This window comes from Falco cherrug, assembly GCF_023634085.1.
Source record: "Falco cherrug isolate bFalChe1 chromosome W unlocalized genomic scaffold, bFalChe1.pri SUPER_W_unloc_1, whole genome shotgun sequence".
NCBI lineage: Eukaryota > Metazoa > Chordata > Aves > Falconiformes > Falconidae > Falco > Falco cherrug.
The window spans coordinates 5,916,199-5,924,474 of record NW_026599288.1 but is presented as its reverse complement, the minus strand read 5'-3'; positions in this window follow the sequence as shown (position 1 = coordinate 5,924,474).

Sequence of the window (8,276 nt, the reverse complement as noted above, 5' to 3'; positions counted from 1 at the left end):
AGAAAGCCAGCATGGCTTCATCAAGGGCAAATCATGCCTGACTAGTCTAGTGGCCTTTACGATGGAGCGACTGCATCAGTGGACAAGGGAAGAGCAACTGATGTCATATACCTGGACTCCTGTAAGGCCTTTGATATGGTCCCCCACAACATTCTTACCTCTAAATTGGAGAGCGCTGGGCTTAACAGATGGACTGTTAGATAGATAAGGAATTGGCTAATGGCTGCATCCGAAGAGTTATAATCAACAGCTCAATGTCCAAGTGGAAACCAGTAGTGAGTGGTGTCCCTCAAGGGTCTGTACTGGGACCAATACTATTTAATATCTTCATCAATGACATAAACAGTGGGATTTAGTGCACCCTCAGCAAGTTTGACTGCACCACTCAGCTTGGTGCCATCTGCAATTCGCTTGAGGGAAGGGGTGCCATCCAGAGGGACCTTGACAGGCTGGAGAAGTGGGCACATGAGAACCCCATGAAGTTCAACAAGACCAAGTGCAAGGTCCTGCACCTGGGTCAGGGCAATCCCCAGTATCAATACAGACTGGGGGATGAAGGGATTGAGAGCAGCCCTGCTGAGAAGGACTTGGTGGTACTGGTGGATGAAAAATAGGACATGAGCTGGCAGTATGCACTTGCAGCCCAGAAAGCCAATTGTATCCCAGGCTGCATCAAAAGAAGTGTGGCCAGCAAGCAGGTTGAGGGAGGCGATTCTGCCCCCCTACTTGACTCTCGTGAGACCCCACCTGGAGTCCTGTGTCCAGCTCTGGGGTCCCCAGTACAAAAAAAGGACACGGACCTGTTGGAACAAGTCCAGAGGAGGGCCACAAAAAAAGCTCAGAGGGCTGGAACACCTCTCCTATGAGGTAAGGCTGAGAGAGTTGGTGGTGTTCAGCTTCGAAAAAAGGCGGCTCTGGGAAGACCTTCCAGTACTCAAAGGAGGCTTATAATAAAGGTGGAGAGAGACATTTTAGTAGGGCCTGTAGTGATAGAAGGGTAATGACTTGAAACTAATAGAAGGTAGTTTTAGACTAAATATTATGAAGAAATTCTTTACTGTGAGGTTGGTGAGATACTGGACCAGGTTGCCCAGAGAAGTTGTGGATACCCCCTCCTTGGGAAGTGTTCAAGGTCAGCTTGGACAGGGCTTTGAGCATATAGTGAAAGACTAAATGATCTTCAAAGGTCCCTTCCAACCCAACCCATTTGTAGGAGACCAACTGGAAGCTAAGGGCTGGTAATCCCCTAGAACAAAGGGCTGTTTCCCAGAAGGGTATGGACAATGGCAGGAGACAAAACTTGATAAGGGAACAGGGGATGGAACCCCCCTGTGCCTGTCTGAGATATGTCTCAAACTTGACAGACTGATAAGAGAGAACATCCTGCTGAAGGCTGGATGATTGCCCAAGAAGCAGTAGAGTCAGCAGATATCAACTCAATTCAAGACCAAAAAGACTTGCCCCCACACACTTGTAAGGGGCATGTGTGCTAATTTGCATAGCAAGCATGGCTAATTTAAATAAGAGGTGGTCCACATTGAAGGATAAGAATAAAAGAGGAAGGCAAGTGCCATTGAGGAGAATAAGAGAAGAAAAACTTCTGGATGAGCACTCCTATGGACCATAGACCCCCATTGGCTGGGCCAACACTAGAACCTGGACTGGTGATCTCTCTCTCTCTTCTTCTTTTACCTTTTCCTAGTAAGTAACGCAAGGCATAAAACTTTGTACGTATGGCAAGTGATAAGCATTTCTGCTACCTAATTATTTACCAATGAGCCTAGCTATGGAATAAAAGTCTTTGTTCACCTGTGGACCTCCGATGTTGTGTATACCCTATTACAATCAAGGGAATCAGTGAGTCTCAGTCACTCCTCCCTCCTTCTTGGTGGGACAGGACACCATTCTCTGATTCTGTGAGGTCCTGACTCCACACAAGGCAGCTTAGAAGTTAAACCATATCTCCAAGAGCATTGTCCAAACACTTCTTGAACACCAACAGGCTTGTCTCCATGACTACTTCCCTGGGGAGCTTGTTCCAGTGCTTGATCAGCCCCCCAGTGAAGAATGTTTTCCTAATATCCAGTCTGAACTTTCCCTGAACTTGAAACCATTCCCTTGTCACCAGACACCAGAGATATCAGCAGCTCCCTCTCTGCTCCCCCCTTGAGGAAGTTTTAGACAGCAATGAGGTCACCCCTCAGTCTCCTCTCAAAGATGAACAAACCTAGTATCCTCAGCTGCTCCTCATAAGTCACAGCCTCTAGTCCTTTCACCATCTTTCTTGCCTGCCTTTGGGTGCATTCTAATATTTTTCTATCCTTCTTACATTGTGGAGCTCAGAACTGCACACAGTACTCAAGGTGAGGCTGCACCCAATGCTGAGTATAGTGGGACAATCACTTCTTTTAAATGGTTTAGCTATACTATGCTTAATGCACCTCAGGATGTGGTTGGCCCTTTTAGCTGCCAGGGCACACTGTTGACTCATATTGAGCTTACCATCAACCAAAACCCCCAGATCCCTTTCTTCAGGGCTGCACTCCAGCCTCTTGTTCCCCCAGTCTATACGTACATCCAGGATTACACTATCTCAGGTGCAGAATCTGACATTTGTCCTTTATAAATTTCATACATTTGGTGATTGCTCAGAGCCCTAATCATCAAGATCTCTCTGTAAGGCCTCCATACATTCAAGGGAATCAACAACTTCTCCTAATTTAGTATCAGCAGCAAACTTGCTTAGTGTGCACTCAATTCCTGTGTCCAGGTCACTGATAAAAGCATTGACGAGAACAGACCCTAAAATTGAGCCCTGGGGAACACCACTAGTGACTGGCCACCAGCAAGATGTTACCCCATTTACTACAACTCTGAGCCCAACCCTTCAGCCAATTGTCCACCTGTTGTATTGTGTACACGTCTAGCTGTATGCTGGGCTGGGCATTTTTTCCAGCAGGATACTGTGAGAGACAGCATCAAAAGCTTTGTTAAAATCTCCCCAAAAATGACAACCACTGCCTTCCCCTTGTCCACTTGGTGGGTAACCTTATTGTAAAAGAATATTAAGTTACTTAAGCAAGACTATCCCTTCATGAATCCATGTTGGCTATGACCGATGACTGCATTATCTTTCAAGTGTTTTTCAGTAACTCCCAGAATAACCTTCTCCATAATTTTTCCAGGCACTGAAGTGAGACTGACAGGCTTATAATTACCAGGGTATTCTTTCTTGCCCTTCTTGAAAATGGAAACAACACTTGCTAGCTTCCAGTTGACTGGGAACTCTTCAGTTTCCCAAGACCTTTGATAAATAACTGAGAGAGGACTTGCAATAACATCAGCCAATTTTTTCAGTATCTTGTGATGAAACCCATTAGGCTCCATAGACTAACATGCATTCAGTTGCAGCAGCAAATCCCATACAAGTTCAAAGTTGACTAGAAGCTTATCATTCCCCCCATCATGGTTCTCCAGCCTGGGGCTCCAGGGCCCATCACTGGTGTTAAAGACAGAGGTGAAGAAGGCATTAAATGTCTCTGCTTTATCTTAATCCCTATTGGTGAGGTGACCAACCTCATCAAGTAATGGACCAATGTTTTCTTTAGTGCTCCTTTTGCTGTTAACATAATTAAAAAAAGCTTTTCTTGTTATTCACTGCAGTACTAGCCAGCTTCAACACTAGTTGAGCTTTGGTCATACAAATTTTCTCCCTACAGTAGTGAACAGCACCTCTGTAGTCCTCCTGGGTAGCCTGACCTTGCTTCCAAAGTCCATATGCTTTCTTTTTCCACTTAAGTTCCAAAAGGAGATCCTTGTTCAGCCAAGCTGGCATTCTACCCCAATTGCTCAACTTTCAACACACAGGAATTGCCTGCTCCTGTGCTCTTAAAAAATGACCAGCATTTAAGGACCCCAACACCCTTAAAAGCAGATTAATAGGAGACCTTATTAACTGGTTCCTTGAACAGCCTAAAGTCTGCTCCTCCAAAATCCAGGGTAGCAGCTCTGCTGACAGTTTTTCCCTCATATCACCAAAGATTTTCAACTCCACCCTTTCACAATCACTGTGGCCAACACAGCCACCAACCATCACTTCAGCCATAAAACCCTCTCTGTTTACTGTTGCAGTTTAACCCCAGCCAGCAACCAAGCACCACACAGCCACTTACCCACTCCTCCTCACCCAGAGGGATGGGGATGAGAATCAGAAAGGAATGTAAAACTGAGGGGCTGAGATAAGAACAATTTAATAGGTAAAGCAAAAGCCACACACACACAAGCAAAGCAAAACAAGGAATTCATTCAGCACTTCCCATGGGCAGGCAGGCGTTCAGCCATCCCCAGGAAAGCAGGGCTCCATCAGGCGTAACGGTTACTTGGGAAGACAAATGCCGTAATGCCAGATGTCCCCCCCTTCCTTCTTCTTCCCCCAGTTTATATACTCAGCATGATGTCATATGGTATGGAATACCTCCTTGGCTAGCTTGGGTCAGCTGTCCTGGCTGTGTCCCCTCCCAATTTCCTGTGCCCCCCCAGCCCTCTGGCTGGCAGGGCCCAGAAAACTGAAAAAGTCCTTGATTAAGTATAAACATTACCCAGAAACAAATAAAAAAAAAAATTAGTGTCCTTGTTACAGCACTCTCCAACCTAGCCAGCTGCTACAAGATCTTTTACCATCACATACCAACATACTCTTTATGCCAGTCCCCTCCTCCTCCTCCTCCTCCTCCTCCTCCTCCTCCTCCTCAGAACACACAGCAAGATTACATGCTGTGCTATTGCCATAAATTATTTTTATAATGTCACTGTTTGTAGTGAACTAGTCAAAACAGAGAATGTACTAGTATAGTAGCTGTACTAGACAGTCTGTACACATTTGGAGTAGAACACACTACAATTTCTAACAATCTTAACTTTTGTACTAGATATGGAACGTGGTGTCTCTGCCACTCATCCATCTGTCAACATGCAGCAGTGGGAAAAGCAGTGAAGTATCAAGCAGAGAGGTATAGTTCCTACTGAGTACACTACAGTAGTGTCCTTTCCTCTCCTCTATGACATGCTATTATATTACCTGAACACAAGGAGCACAAAGTAACTTTAGCCAATAATTTCTATATGCTCTTTCATTATTTAATAGTTTTCCATATAAAAAAAACCCAAAGATTTTTTCCTCTGAGGGAAGATAAAACAAAACATTGCACTGTCTGTTCTTCTGTTAAACGTCACCAAACTAGTCAAATGCAGAAAATATACTATAGTTCTACTTAACCTGCTTCCACTTCTACTTTCATTCTACTTACCTAAGCTGCTGAGTACTACTTCCTGCCAAACACTGACATCACGTTTGGATCATTAAGCTCCTACCAATCTTCCAGGGCAATTATCTGAGAAATAAAGTTGTTATTTTTATGTGGTCGCCAAGATGTTTTGAAATTGGTCTTACAGTTCTTTTTATTACTATTGACTGATTTGTCAAAAAGAACACAAACAGATAAACACAGCTCCCTTACTAATTCTCATTCAGCTAAATATCTATAAGCCGTTAGGGACATGTAAAAGTTACAAATTTGTAGATGGAGAAGACTTATTGTGAAAATTTTAAACAATTTCTGCAGCTTGAACAATTTTTATTCTAAATATGTGATCCTTTCACATACCAAATCAGACACCTAACAATTAGTCTTAATGAAGAGATCTGTGATCTAATATCATCTACTGTAATTATTTATTTTTACCAAAACCAGAACCAGTAACAGTCAGAACTCTTCTAGGACTACTGTGTATGCTGTCTATGAAAGAACATATCAATTCCTCAACTGCTATTTTTCCAGAACTGTACACCAGACAAAGAAACAGGCACACTTTGTTGTCTTCTACTCTGTGGAATTATATGCTGTTTAATTTACTATAATTGTACAAAATGGATGTAGAACTGTTCCATTCTGACTTATCAGTGTTTTATTCTCATTTACACTTGCTTTGTATAGGTGGAAATAGCAGAAGCTACAGAAGGGAGAAAGAGAAATCAGATCTTTAATGAATGTACAGAAATCTATAGCTGATGCCCTCCATGTTGAAACACCACAGATGGTAAGGTTAGTTTTTAAACCAGTGTGCTTTCCTTCACCACATTAAAAAATACTGCAGTAGTATTTTGAACTCTTTGGATGTCTGTTGGCCACAGTAACTTGCTACTACAGACAGAAACCGGATCACAGATGTCCTATTGCTAAATTTTAAATCTAACTCCTGGGTTGGACTCCACACTATAAATTACTAAAACAGTCAGAAAAAACTTTTCATTTTCATGTTACTTTCCATTCAGGATTCTATTCTCCAGACAACTATTCAGACTCTTCTGTTCCATTACATGTGACTCCCTTAAAGCACAAGTGCTCTACCTAAAGGACTAGCTACTTCAGTGGGTATCACTATTAATTAAGGACACATGGAAGGAAACAAAGGAGCCAAAAAGCAGCCTTCTTGTACGGAAATATCACCAGAATACAAGGACATGGGTGATAAAAGAGGAAAAATCAGAAATGGGTAACAGGAAATGTTTGCAGCTGAGAGGAACAATCAAGTGCCTCTTGTTCAAGCATATAAAGAGGCTGAATAACTCAAAAATCAGTCTCAAACAGATGAAAAAATTTGGGCAATGATCTCAAAGTTTCAAAAGTAATGGGTAGAGAAAACCAAAAATATTAACATAGATGAGCCTTCAAAAAACTATAAAAGATGCGTTCTATTTTCTTTTTATATACTCTAACTTCATTGAACAAGGAATAAGTCATAAAGCTATCAAACTGAAGTGAGCTAGAGTAAGTGAAAACTAGGAAGTTTTATAAATAAAGATGGACAGGGCTTAGTAAAAAACTACATGGTTAACCTAGTGACTGATTTGTAACCAAGTGCTTTTCCACTCAGCAGTAGCTTAATTTTTGCTCCAAACCTACTACATTTCTGCTCAATGCAACAAGAAAGCATGCTAAGAACAGATGACTGATTTCTGATAACTTTTAGCTAATTTCAAATTCTGGTTACTAGTCACTGGCCTTCACAAGTGAGATTCTGCCACCATATCACTACAGGAGGACCTCTGAAAGAGACTGTAATTTAAAGATACAGAAATTGTAATGCCTCAGTTCCTTATCATACAGAGAGGACTAAGCTCTCACCATAGTTCTATTATCTTCATTTCCAGTTCCCCCAACTCCTCCATCTGCATTGAGACAGCCTGTACTGCACTCTTGAACTCTTCTGTAGGAATGACTATTGGGTCTACCAGGAATACCTGTCATGTTTAATACAATCCATTGGCAGCAATTATTGAAAGCATGTATATCCAAACAACACAATCTCCATCTTTTCAGTAAAAACTATAAAAAGTAACATTTCTACTTCTAATCCTAGCAGAGTATAAAAAGATAAAATGAGAAAATGTGAATACATCTATTTACTGAGGAAAAAAATAAAACTAACTGAGAATGTTTGGCAGACAGTGGCTTAGATTCACAAACAAATATTTAGTTATCCGTAACTGACAAGTAAAGTTTTGCTCAAGGGCCTGGGATCACTTGATGGGTAATGCAGGAGGATGGGGAAGTTCGATGTGTGCCTCAAGGAAGGGTATTTGATTTGTGGTGAAAACAGCTAATAAATTAAGTGATGTTAATTGTTACATAATATTGAATATTGACACTGGTGGCAGCAGCAGGATTCAAACCAATGTCCCTGGAGAGACTGGATACTTATTAGTACTGGATTCCTTGTGGCACCCATCTCTACCATTTTAGATTTGAAGATTTGAACCTGACTGTTCTTCAACTGCCACACCAATGAAGAATTACTTTGGTGAAACCAGATCAGCGCAGCTGTAATAGGATTAGAACTGGCTTCAACATGCAACACTACAACACCTCATACCATCTCCCCTGCCCAGAAAGACAGTTAGATGGAGCCCAACATCATGGACTAAATGAACACAATGGCCTTTAGAGGGACGATCCATAGACTAAGGAAATTATATCTGTGTATTTATGTTAAAGGATAGGAGAGTTTATTATGCGTGGTACTTAATTACCAGCCAGGGTTAAACCACGACAACCACTCGCTCACTCCCCCTTCACCCAGAGGGATGGGGAGGAGAGTTGGAAAGGAATGTAAAACTCGAGGGTTGAGATAAGAACAATTTTAGAATTGAAACAGAATAAAGTGAAAGAACAATAACAACAACGATGACAATCACAGTTATAATGAAAAGGGGGAGG